We start from the raw sequence: 13425 nt of genomic DNA on the forward strand, positions 1-13425 counted from the left end.
ACCCCACTCACAGCAGCGGCTAAAAACCCATGCAACAAAAGAGAGCCCGCGCGCGCGCCCGCCCGGCTGCAGCGCTCCCTCGCTTCGAAAACAACTCTCGGCCGGAGCCGATCAGCTGAGCCAGATTATTTGAGGCGCTCGCTCCGGACGGCAGACTTTTCTCATTGGCTCCCGCCGGGCCCGCCCGCGCCGCTCCCTTCTGCCCTTGCCAGTGGCGGCTGGGCCTGTCAATCAGAGCCGGCCCGCCCTCCGTGGGCTCTCCGGGCTCCGTTTTGTTCTTGGGTTGCCGCCGCCGCCCGACTCGGTTTCCGACCTCCCTCACTTTGTTCGCCTCCCGGTGCCTGGCTTGTTCTCCCAGCTCGGCGAGCCGCCGCTGTGCGGTGCGCCCTCTCGAGCCGCAGCCCCGCGCTGCCTGGGACTGGGATCAGCTGCGCGGAGAGAGGCCTGTGCGGGCGGGCGGGTCTGTGCGGGGGACAGGAGCGGCTCAAGGTCTGCGGGGAGGCAGCGCAGAGATCCCCGTCGCTGTAGGGTTAGCGCAGAGATCCCCATTGCGATAGCGGACCCCACAGATCCCCATTATTATAGAGGGTTTGCTGGTGAGATCGCTATAGGGGAGGTCAGCGATCCCCACAGCTATAGGGTAGCTCAGAGATCCCCACAGCTATAGGGGAAGCTCAGAGATCCCCACAGCTATAGGGGAAGCTCAGAGATCCCCACTGCTATAGGGGTAGCTCAGAGATCCCCACAGCTATAGGGGAAGCTCAGAGATCCCCACTGCTATAGGGGAAGCTCAGAGATCCCCACAGCTATAGGGGTTGCTCAGAGATCCCCACTGCTATAGGGGAAGCTCAGAGATCCCCACTGCTATAGGGAAGCTCAGAGATCCCCACTGCTATAGGTAATACCTAGATCTCCAGCACAGTAAGGTTTAGCTTGGCCTGGGTCTTTCAGCCCTAACTGTGGAGCAGCACCTGTGTCCTCCTGCTATCAAGGGTGAGCCCTGTTACCTGCCCGCTGGAGGCATCCAGTGCCACCCCTCTCGGCAAGAAAGGCCTAGAGACACACAGGAGCGGAGGTAACGCAGGGCTGATGTGATCCCATCCCACCCGTGCCAGAGGAGGGACGGATGGAGAACTTCACGCCACTGTCCTCGGGGCAAAAAATGGTGTCTGAAACACGCGATAGCGCCTGCCAGGTGAGTGAGGCCCCGAAGCCATCCTGGGGTGTGCTCCATTTGATCTATTCACAGTGCAGGGCTTTCCACAGACTCCAGTGGGAGGGTCCGTAAGGCCAGGCCGGACAAGCAGACAGAGGGCAGGAGGCAATGTGTAGACAAGCCAGCTTCAGTCCCTGACCAGGAGCAGAAATTGTTTCCATCCAAAAACATGCATCAGTGAACAGGGGCTTTGCACTTGGATGTAACCAGATGGGACAACATTGGCTCCTGCAGCCTTTGCAACCCAAACCATGCTGCAGGGAGCTGACCTGAGAAGTGAGAACCAGAAAGTGAAAGTGAAACCTAAGTGAAAGTGTCCTGAGGGCTATTTCCTTTGTCCCAGCTGCCAGGGAGATGCAAACAGCACTGGGGGTGAGAAGTAAATTAGATTTTAAACAATTCTAGTCATTTAAAGTGGGGTTGGTAACAGAGGAGAGGGTATAGGATACCCCCTAGAGATTCCCCTACACAAAGGGACAAGTTCAGCTGGCTTTAGGGCTTATGTGCACCCTGGAAATGATCAAAGCAGCTGGAGTGCTTGTATATCTTCTAATTCCCTGTGTGTGTATTTTTGCTTTTCCATTGATTTAAAACCAGTGAGAGGTTAAACAGGAAATGGCATGGGACACACAGATTCCTGGAAAGAGTAGATGTAGAACCCTAGTGTAAACATCTAACATTAATAATAGTAATATTGTGTAGCTCTTATAGAGTGCTTTATGGGCCTGATTCTCCAGCTCCTTAGGTGTAAAGCACATCCATTCAAAGTGTCAGCCTTCTGATTGGGTAGCATTTCACACCCATTCCTATGGAGCTGTATATTCAAAGGGCTGTATATGCATAATCTCACAACACCCCCGTGAAGGAGACAAATGAGTATTTTACAAATGGGGAAACCGAGGCAGTGAAATGAAAGGACATGCGTAAGGCTGTGCAGGGGGTCAGTGGCAGATCCGAGATTAAAACTCAGAGCTTCCTCACTCTCACTCAATGCGCTTTCCACTAAACCCTGCAATGTTGGAACACAACCAGTTAACTGAGTGATGCAAACAAACTGGCAAGGACTTTGGTATATTTGTATTTATATTCAACAAAGAGAAACAATTCTGCACCAGCTCTTAACTGCATAAATCTCACTAAAGTGGCTGAAGTCTTTCCTCCTTTAACTCCTCCTCCCTGTTGATGAGTCCCTCCCTCATCCTCTGAGAATGGGCAGCTCTTTGGGGCTTGGTTTTTGGATCTGAACTGGGAGGTGCCTAGCTCCGTGGTGGGAGCTCAGTCAGAGTGAGTGCGTGTACCCTGTCTACCTTTCTGTTACCAGACTTAATTTACTGGGACAACGTTGTCTTATTACTCCCGCTCCTTGAAAGGGCGGCATGCAAGTTCAATTGCTGGCCAAAGCATCAATGATTTATTCCTTCAGATATAGTTTAGGTAAGACAGTATTACCTTCAGCTCTGTTTTGAGCATGGACTGTGAAGGGGCTGCTCGCCCTGAGCAGGAGTTGAATATCTGTAAAGGCTATAGAATAATTACAGATGCCACAATGAAACTACATGGCCAATCCATTTACCAGAGTGCTTGCATTCCCTGTTTCAAAGCGGATGAAACATTAATAAACGCTATGTACAAACAGTCTTCTTTAGCCAGAGCATTTTAAGAAATATACATTGTAACCAAAAAGCAGCCAGTGAAGAGCTCGGAAGGCAGTGTGTTCTAATGGATAGAGCATTGGTTAAACGTCCGAGACCTGGGTTCTAATCCTGACCGTGGAGAAATTATTTCACCTCTGTGTGTTCCTCTTCCCACCCTTTGTTTTGGGAGCTCTGTGGGGGTGGGGGCCGGGGCTGTTTTACTATGTACAGCGCCTTGTGCAGTGGGGCCCTCGTCTTAGTTGGAGCATGGGGGGATCTACTGTAATACAAATAATAAAGTAACAAATCAGCATGTTGCAGACAGCATACGTAGGCCCCATTTTCCACTATGGCTAGTGGTCACTGGTTTTGGGTGTCCAACTGGAGACACCCTCAGGGCCTGATTTTCAGGGGGTAGGTGTCTTAAGCCTAATCAACCCGTCCCAAACCACTAATCGCTTTTGGAAAATCACACTGAATAAATCAATCACAGCCAAAGCTGGAGCTGGGACTGGAACCCGCTCGGAAAACATGGTCGTTCCAGTCTGAGCGAAAGGAAAATTGTAAATTGCATTTCTGGTGGAGGCACAACCCATTGGCTCTTGCCAGCTCTTGTTTATCTGTGGAATAAATACTATGGGCCAGATTCCACCCTTAGCTGTACACGCACAAGCCCCACTGAAATCAGCAATGTAAACATAAGAATGGCCAGACTGGGTGTAACCATGCTGGTTCTGGTGGCACGCCACTGAGCGTGCCACTTCAGGACAAATGGCTTCAAGCAGGGCAGCTACAGCCCCAGGCTGGGGTTTTTCCACCTCTAAGGTAGGGTTACCATATTTGAACATTCAAAAAAAGAGGACACTCCATGGGGGGGGTATTTGCTCGCGCCCCCCGCCCCAACCCTACCCCTTCCCTGCCCCCATTCCAACCCCTTCCCCAAAGTCCCCTCCCCAATTTTGCCCCCTCCCTGCCCCATTGGACCCCTTCCCCAAATCCCCACCCTGGCCCTGCCTCCTCCCCATAGTGCGCTGTGTTCCCCCTCCCCCCCAGCCGCGCAAAACAGCTGTTTCGCGGTGCAAGCGCTGGGGGAAAAAGCGGGCACTTTCTCAAATGATCAGCATTCACTCTCTTGAATAATCAACTCTTCTTTGGGGAAAAATAATAATGGCGAAATCCCGGACATTTTTAGATATTTAAAAATTCCTCCCGGATGGCGATTTAAGAACCAAAAAGCCAGACATGTCTGGGAAAATACGGACGTATGGTAACCCTACTCTAAGGCAAACCAAACCAGCCAGACAGAGGGGACTTTGGTTTTACCCCCCTGGCTAACCACAAGTCACACAAGCAATTTCCTTAGATACTCCAGTTTCCCAGTATCACCATCAGTGCCACTCGTTATGGGGATGAATGGTTATGAAAACCAACACCCCAAGAAAAGCAAAAAGGTTCTCTCGATCCCAAAGGACCAAGCCCCAGACTCAGGTCAATATACAAATCAGATCTTACCCACAAATCACGCTGTTGCCAGTCCTTTAGAATCTAAAATCTAAAGGTTTATTCATAAAAGGGAAAAGATGCAGATGAGAGCTAGAATTGATTAAATGGAATCAATTACATACAGTCAGGGCAAAGTTCTTGGTTCAGGCTTGTAGCAGTGATGGAATAAACTGCAGGTTCAAATCAAGTCTCTGGAGAACATCCACAGCTGGGATGGGTCATCAGTCCTTTGTTCAGAGCTTCAGCGTAGCAAAGTCCCTCCAGAGATATGAAGCAGGATTAAAGACAAGATGGAGATGAGTCATCAGCCTTTTATAGTCTTTTCTAAGTGTAAGAACACCTCTTTGGTCTTACTGTGGAAAATTACAGCAAAATGGAGTTTGGAGTCACATGGGCAAGTCCCTGCATAGTTTGCTGAGTCACAAGGCCTGTCTGCCTTCTCTCAATGGGTCAGTTGTGTAGCTGATGGTCCTTAATGGGCCATGAGGCAGGCTAGGCAGAGCTGACACCAACTTGTCTGGGGTGTCACGCAGAAGCATAGTATAAGTTTGAAATACAGACAATATAGAGCCACTATTCATAACTTTAACTACGAAAATTATACACACATATAGATAGCATAATCATAACCAACAAACCATAACCTTGTCCTAGACAACTTATTTGACTCCCCTTATACAAGATTTGTTGCCACTACAGGAGCTTGGTTGAAACAATAATCTATGCGGTCCCAGATTATGTCAACATCATCACACTGGGTCAAACCAAAGGTCTGTCTAGCCCAGTATCCTGTATTCCGACAGTGGCCAATGCCAGGTGCCCTAGAGGGAATGAACAGAACAGGTAATCATCAAGTGATCCATCCCGTCGCCCATTCCCAGCTTCTGGCAAACAGAGGCTAGGGACACCATTCCTGCCCATCCTGGCTAATAGTCATTGATGGACCTATCCTCCATGAATTTATCTAGTTTTTTTGAACCCTGTTATAGTCTTGGCCTTCACAACATCCCCTGGCAAGGAGTTCCACAGGTTGACTGTGCATTGTGTGAAAAAATACTTCCTTTTATTTGTTTTAAACCTGCTGCCTATTAATTTCATTGGGTGACCCCTAGTTCTTGTGGTATGAGAAGGAGTAAATAACACGTCCTTATTTACTTTCTCCACACCAGTCATAATTTTATAGACCTCTGTCATATCCCGCCTTAGTCGTCTCTTTTCCAAGCTGAAAAGTTCCAGTCTTACTAATCTCTCCTTATATGGAAGCTGTTCCATACCCTAATCATTTTTGTTGCCCTTTTCTGAATCTTTTCCAATTCCTATATATCTTTTTTGAGATGGGGCGACCACATCTGCACATAGCTCCAAGGTCAAAACACAGTATGTAGCATCTGGACCTGTTCTGCTGGACAGGTGACAGAAAGGAACAGATTCATACTCATAACTGTGCCCTCCAAATATATAATTACCCCTTTGGATTCAAGTGAATAATCAATATTCTGGGTCTTGTGGGTTATTTCTGTTAGGAGAAATTGATGTAGTCTGGTATGTCCATGATGCAATCCTGTTTATTTACAAGAATGTACAAAGTCCTATTCCCCCGAACACACTGGGAATCAAACAGCTGGAGACAGTTTATTTGCTTATAGTCCCAAGCCTCTTTCCAGCCAGTACTGCGCCCACAGAGCTCTCTTGCTCTTTGCTTTTTCCTAGGTTCACACTACAAAGTGCTTCTGTCTGTCTGTCTCTGGGGCTTCCTTGCTGCCATCTGTGTGTGTCTGTGGTGTTTCTGCTCCTTCTCTCACACACAGATCTCCATCCAAGAATACCTCGCCCCCTGCATTTGCATTCAAACTCCTCCACCCACATAGCTCAGATTCCTGACCAGCTTTGGGCGTGGCCTGTCTTTTGAGTGACGGCTTCTATTGCTTCAGCTATCTATTGTAGAAAGAAGCTTGATTGTTTTTACACTTATCCTCAATGAAGAGGCAGCTCTTCTACCTTCAGTGAGGTTTCACTCAGCCCCCAGAAAAAACAAACATTACTTACACACACACACAATATTAAAGGAACATTATTAAGGTTGCAAAGTCAAGTACTCAAAAGTTAGGAAAAAGAAAAGGAGTACTTGTGGCACCTTAGAGACTAACCAATTTATTTGAGCATAAGCTTTCGTGAGCTACAGCTCACTTCATCGGAGCTGTAGCTCACGAAAGCTTATGCTCAAATAAATTGGTTAGTCTCTAAGGTGTCACAAGTACTCCTTTTCTTTTTGCGAATACAGACTAACACGGCTGTTACTCTGAAATCTGTCAAAAGTTAGGAAATGCCAGAACTAAGGTTGCCTGGGCAATCTCAATTTGACCTGCTTGTGCATATGCATTATGAGATAGTCTTTAGTTACAGGATCACATTCTGTTTTTTCCACAGGACCTCTGCCTCATTCAGTGCACAGGATGGACGGTGCTCAGTCAATCAGTAGCTATTCAGTACTTTGTTTTCTCCTTGCTGCTCAATGTGTGGCTCCTAGTCTTTTTTAACCGACCACTATTCAATCCTTGCTTTTTGAAGGCAGAATTATATATTTCCTCATGGGATTTTCTAGGATGTCACTACTCTAGTATCCAAGTGTTTCACAAACATTAATCTATCTTCACAAAACCCTGTGAGGTGCGGGGGTATTAAACCCATTTTACAAATGGAGAACAGAGATATTCAGGTCAAAAGTGTTCGCTAATTTTGGGTGCTCAGTTTGAGACTCCTAGGACCTGATTTTTTCAGAGTACTTAACATTAGCTCTGTAATGCTCTAAGTAGGGCTGTCAAGCAATTAAAATCACAATTAATCACATGATTAAAAAAATTAATTGCGAGTAGTAGCACTATTAAGAAATAGAATACCATGTATTTACATATTTTTGGATGTTTTCTACATTTTCAAATATATTGATTTCAATTACAACAGAAAATAAAAAGTGTGCAGTGCTCATTTTATATTTATTTTTGGTTACAAGTATTTGCACTGTAAAAAAACAAAAGAAATAGTATTTTTCAGTTCACCTAATACAAGTACTGTAGTGCAATCGCTATCATGAAAGTTGAACTTAAATGTAGGATTACGTACAAAAAACTGCATTCAAAAATAAAACAATGTAAAATTTTAGAGCCTGCAAGTCCGCTCAGTCCTACTTCTTGTTCAGCCAATCGCTCAGGCAAACAAGTTTGTTTACATTTGCAGGAGATAATGCTGACCACTTCTTGTTTACAATATCCCCTGAAAGTGAGAACAGGAGTTCGCATGGCACTGTTGTAGCCAGTGTCGCAAGATATTTATGTGCCAGATGTGCTAAAGATTCATATGTCCCTTCATGCTTCAGCCACCATTCCAGAGGACATGCGTCCATACTGATGACGGATTCTGCTTGATAACAATCCAAAGCAGTGCAGACTGATGCATGTTCATTTTCACCATCTGAGTCAGATGCCACCAGCAGAAGGTTGATTTTCTTTTTTGGTGGTTCGGGTTCTGTAGTTTCCGTATCAGTGTTGCTCTTTTAAGACCTGAAAGCACGCTTCACACCTCATCCCTCTCAGAGTTTGGAATGCACTTCAGATTCTTAAACCTTTAGTCGAGTGCTGTAGCTATCTTTAGAAATCTCACATTGGTACCCTCTTTGCATTTTGTCAAATCTGTAGTGAAAGTGTTCTTAAAATGAACAACATGTGCTGGGTCATCATCTGAGACTGCTAGAACATGAAATATATGGCAGAATGCGGGTAAAACAGAGCAGGGGACATGCAATTCTCCCCCAAGGGGTTCAGTCACAAATTTAATTAACGTATTATTTTTTTAACGAGCGTCATCGGCATGGAAACATGTCCTGTGGAATGGTGGTAAAGCATGAAGGGGCATACGAATATTTAGCATATCTTGCATGTAAATACCTTGCAATGCCAGCTACAAAAGTGCCAGGCAAATGTCTGTTCTCACTTTCTGGTAATGTAAAGAAGAGGGCAGCATTACCTCCTGCAAATGTAAACAAACTTGTTTGACTGAGCGACTGGCTGAACAAGAACTAGGTCTGAGTGGACTTGTAGGATCTAAAGTTTTACATTGTTTTGTTTGAGTGTAGTTATGTAACAAAAAAATCTACATTTGTAAGTTCAACTTTGATGACAAAGATTACACTACAGTACTTGTATGAGGTGAATTGAAAAATACAATTTCTTCTGTTTATCATTTTTACAGTGCAAATATTTGTAATAAAAAATAATACACACTTTGTATTTTGTGTTGTAATTGAAATCAATATATATGAAAACGTAGAAAAACATCCAAAATATTTAATAAATTTCAATTGGTATTCTGTTTAACAGTGTGATTAAAACTGCAATTAATCACAATTAATTTTTTGGAGTTAATTGCGTGAGTTAACTGCGATTAATCAACAGCCCTAGTTCAAAGCACATCTTCCATTGACTTCAGTTGTAGCTGAGTGCTCAGCACTTCTGCAAATCATACCCCAGGGCCTCAAGTCAAGCACTCAGAAAATGAGGAACACGCAGTGAGGGAGGGTCCTTCAGACAACAGCCTCCTTCACTGCAGAGCTTGATTCATCCCCAGAGCTGTTCCAGCCTGTGCACTGAGTGAGGCGAGGGTCCTGTAGAAACAAATAGAATGTGGTCATGTAATTAAAGATCGTATCAAAATGCACGGGGGGGAGGAGATTAAGGTTGCCCTAGCAACCTAAATTCTGGCATATTCTAACTTTTGCGCGCACGACTCTGCAACCTTACTAATGTTTTTAACAAGTTTTGTGTGTGTCATTTCTCAGGTTTTTCTAAAAGAAATAAAAATCCCAGAAATTCCATCACGTGGCATCACATTGAAATGTGCATGGTCGGAACCTTTAGCTCTACCGTACAGATCCATGCCACTTGAGCTAAAGTAGTAAGTGACAGCAGTAGTAGGTTGTCATCCTCTGTGTGGACCAGCCCTCGCTGGGGATGGAACACTTTGCCAGTGAGGTTCGCAGATATTTGCTGACAGCAGAGGAATGGTGAGACTCAGGAATCTTCCATTCCAGGCTCTGGAAAGGTGTGTTCTTTAGTGGGCACGGACTCTTCTGCCCATTCCCCTCAAGCTTGGCCCCTTCTGCCTGGTCCTGGTCCTAGAGTCACCCTTCTGGACTCCCCATCCCATTCTCAGTCTCCCTCTGCCCTCCACTCTTACTTCCACTCCTTGCCCAACCAGCCCCAGTTCCACCCTTCCCCCACTCACTCTGGCCCCCTGACAACATTGCGCAGCCCAAAGGCTCCCTCAGTCTCCCTTCCCGGGCTCCTCATCCAATCTCAGTGCTTCCCCCCCCCCCTTCCAGCTCCTTGTCCTAATCTCCTCCTCCCCCTCACCTCCTACCCTTGTCCTACTGGTTCCCAGACCCACTCTCTATGCTCAGCTAGGTCCAGTCTCCTCCCCAGCTCCTTATCTGATCTCAGTCTCCCCACACCCATTGGCTCCCAGTTCCCACTCTTTTCTTCCTTGGCTCCCAGTCCCAGTCTATCCCTTGCTCCCATTCCAGTCTCCTTACCCAGCCATTCCCAGTCCTCCTGCCCTCTTGTCCCCGCTCTCCTTGCCCAACCAGTCCCAGTTCAACACCCTGATTTGTCTCTGTCCCCATCCTAGCCCCCAGTTGTCCTCCTCTGACAGTGTGCGACTCACCACTGCAACGCCTCCTACTGGCTCGTCCTGGGGTTTAGCTCTGCTAGCCAGTGTGCCTTCTTCTGGTGAGGTCTCACCGCCGCCACTTCTGCTCCTGGACCTGTGTCATTCCCAGGACCACGATGCCCACTCCAGGACACAGCCCTTCAGCTCTGCCACACTCAGTGCTCCCCCCTTCCAGGGGAACTGCAGTCCACTGTCCAGCCACTTCCCCAAGTGGCAACTGCAGCCCAATGTTTGGCCACTTCCTCCACGGCACCCCAGTACTCCAGGCCCCGGCCCACAGACCCTGTAGATAGCCATCACTTGCTGCATCCCCTCTGACTCCTCAGTAGATTTCCCTGGGCCACTTCCCCGTGGCCTCAGCCTGCAGATCCCTGCAGCCCGCCAGGAGCTGCCTTTAGCTCCCCGGGTCTCTGCCTGCAGCACTGGTCGGTCCAGGGTGCTTTCTGCCTTCAGCCTGCAAGGCAGCCAGTTCTCCCCCCTCAAGCTCCAGGGAGCAACTGAAGCTGCTCTCTCGTCTGCAGCCCTTCTTATATGGGCCAGCCCAACCCTGACAGGCTGCTCCTCAGAGCCCCTCTCCGATTGGCCGCCTGCTGCGCAACCTCCCTAGGTGTCTATTAACCCCTTATGGGCCAGTGTGGGGCAGATGCCCCATCACACCTCCCCACACACATTTTACACCCCGCTGGCTCCCAGTCCCAGCCTTTCTCTCTGGACTCATCCAATCTCAGTGCCCCCCTCAGCTCTTTGTCCCAGTCCCTTTGCCCTGCCAGTCCCAATTCTCCTCCCACATCCCAGCTCCTCCTCAGACCTGTCTCCCTTCTCCCTCCTTCCCACTGGTTCCAGTCTCCCCCCAGCTCCTCATCTTATCTCAGTCTCCCTGCCCACCCACGGCTCCCAGCCATCACCCTCCATTTCCCTCCCTGGTTCCCAGTCCTAGTCTTCTTGCCCAGCTTGTCTCTGGCTCCCATTTGGCTCCCACTCCCATCCTTACCCAGGCCCAGTCTCCCCCCGACTCAACTCCCAGTATAAGTTTCTCCCTCCCTCCCCCTGCTATCTTTGGAGCGTGGCGGAAGCTCCAGAGAAGTGGGGGGGCCACAGGCATGTGGACCGGGGCCCCACCCATGCTCCACCCCTGCTCTGCTCTGAGGCCCTGCTCCCCTTGGCTTCTTCCCCCGGGGTTCTGCCCATGCTGCACCTCATCTGGCCCCCGCTCCCCCTCTTTCCCTGAGGCCCCCCTGCCTGCCACTCGCGCCTTTCCACCTCAGGGGAGGGGGCGGAGAGGCACAAGCGGCAGCTGGGGGGGTTTGGGGGGAGGGAATGGAGAGGTGCAAGCAGCAGGTGGGGGGGGCCTCTGGGGAAGAAGCCAAGTGGGGTGTTGGGGCACAGTGGGGGTGGAGTGCGGGGGGGGGGGGGCTTGTGGGGAGGAGGCCGAACTGGGGCTGACATGGCGCTATAAGAACTTGAGCCCTTTCTATACCAGCTCTTCCACTCTTGCTGCACCATGTTCTCCCCCTGATGCAAGTCCCAAATTATCCTTCAGGTAAAATCCCCCATCCAAAGCCCATCCCCGGCCAGGGCAATATCCAAGTGCTGTCATACGCAGGGGCTTCCCGTGTTTGCTCTTATCTTGCCTTGCTGTGGGTGACTGCTCTCTGCTCACATTTACAGGAAACCACTCCTGTCACATCTCAGGGCCTGTTCTGTCTTTGTCACGGTCAGATTTGCACCCATGTAAATGGCGGGAGAACTGATTCCAGCAACTTTACAGAAGTAACCCGGCTCCCTCTCTTACATCTTCTGTACAAAGTCCTCTTCTTATTTACCTAACTACAACGTTAGAACTGCCCCACATCTAAGCATTTCTCCACTCTCCATTTGTATCTGGCTGTCCAGTTTATCGACCTGCATGTCGAAAGTGCCTGTCACTGAAGGCTCTGGCTCCATTTGGGAATAGCTCTGACTCATCTATCTGTGCAGATGGTGCTGACCCCTCAGGCTGGACAAAGGCAAACTATAGAGACAAGGTGGACGAAGTAATAACGACATCGTGCATCCACTATGGAAAAGGGACTGAGAGGCTTTTTCCATTGGACCATATGAACTGGAACCATAAACTCAATGAACATTAAATCCCACCAAATGAGGGTAGATCCATCCCCATCATTGTATCCGCTCATTATACTCCACACCTGAACATAGCCATTATATGGACAACATACCCCCATATCTCAATGTCTGTGCTTTGACTGGTTAATCTTTTACCCCCAATCAGGGAGATTGCAGATTATGTATTCCTTACGCCACCAGCTCCTAACCGAATTTCGCACCCCTTGATAATCTGTACCTTATTCCCTGATAACCAGAAACTTCTATGCTTGAACTCTGTACCGTTTCCTTTTTATTTCAACATTATCTTAATAAAATTATTAAATCTTTTCTTGGACCAACTTTTGTTCTAGAACACTGGATTTATGGCTTGTTACAGCCATCTGTAACCCACTGACCCCCTTTTGTCCTATGACTGAAGAGGTGTTAATGGGCCACGCTATGCTGAATGGTCCCTGACAATATGTGCTAGCGACTTACCCTAAACTATCTGTTCCACCTTGCATGCTGCTGTGAGGCTGGGAATTCCTTTCCCAGACCCGACAAAGAGCTCTGTGTGGCTGGAAAGCTGGTCTCTCTCTCACCAGCTGAAGTTGGTCCAATAAAAGATATGACCTCATCCACCTTGTCTCCGTAATATCCTGCCCCCAACAGGGCTACAACTACACTGCATAAAGGCAAAGTGTGTTAATTAAGGGTTTCAGAGTAGCAGCCGTGTTAGTCTGTGTTCGCAAAAAGAAAAGGAGGACTTGTGGCACCTTAGAGACTAACCAATTTGTTTGAGCATAAGCTTTCGTGAGCTACAGCTCATTTCATCCACTGAATGCATCCGATGAAGTGAGCTGTAGCTCACGAAAGCTTATGCTCAAATAAATTGGTTAGTCTCTAAGGTGCCACTAGTCCTCCTTTTCTTTTTGTGTTAATTAAAAGCGGCAAAGAGCCCTGTGGCACCTTATAGACTAACAGATGTATTGGAGCATAAGCTTTCGTGGGTGAATCTCCACTTGTGCCACTACCAGGCACTAATGGCTGAGTTAGGGCTCTTGCTGAATGTGGACAAGGCTTGGAATCTAGCTAGCTCTTGCTTTGGCCGTGTGGGTTGATTCTCCAGTGCCTTGCACCCTGATTGATGATTAATACTACCGCTGAGTGGATGTGAAATGCTACCAGATTACACAGGAACACGATATAATTGTTTGTTCCTAGCACAATGGCGTTCTGGTCCATGATTGGGGCTCCTGGGAG

General features: G+C 48.1%; 1 protein-coding gene across 4 annotated transcripts in view; it reads left to right on the top strand.

The window, feature by feature from the left end:
- Window positions 1–13425, top strand: part of TXNDC16 (thioredoxin domain containing 16) — a 78204-nt gene that overhangs the window by 337 nt on the left and 64442 nt on the right. For 3 of the 4 annotated variants that reach the window (XM_074956512.1, XM_074956511.1, XM_074956514.1), the window contains exon 1: window positions 769–1195. The exons of the other annotated variant lie outside the window; for it this stretch is intronic. The gene's annotated coding sequence lies outside the window, so the exon portion shown is untranslated. Of the gene's footprint in view, window positions 1–768; window positions 1196–13425 lie in introns of those variants that run through there. 4 annotated transcript variants of the gene reach the window in all.

Source organism: Natator depressus, chromosome 6, assembly GCF_965152275.1.
Source record: "Natator depressus isolate rNatDep1 chromosome 6, rNatDep2.hap1, whole genome shotgun sequence".
NCBI lineage: Eukaryota > Metazoa > Chordata > Testudines > Cheloniidae > Natator > Natator depressus.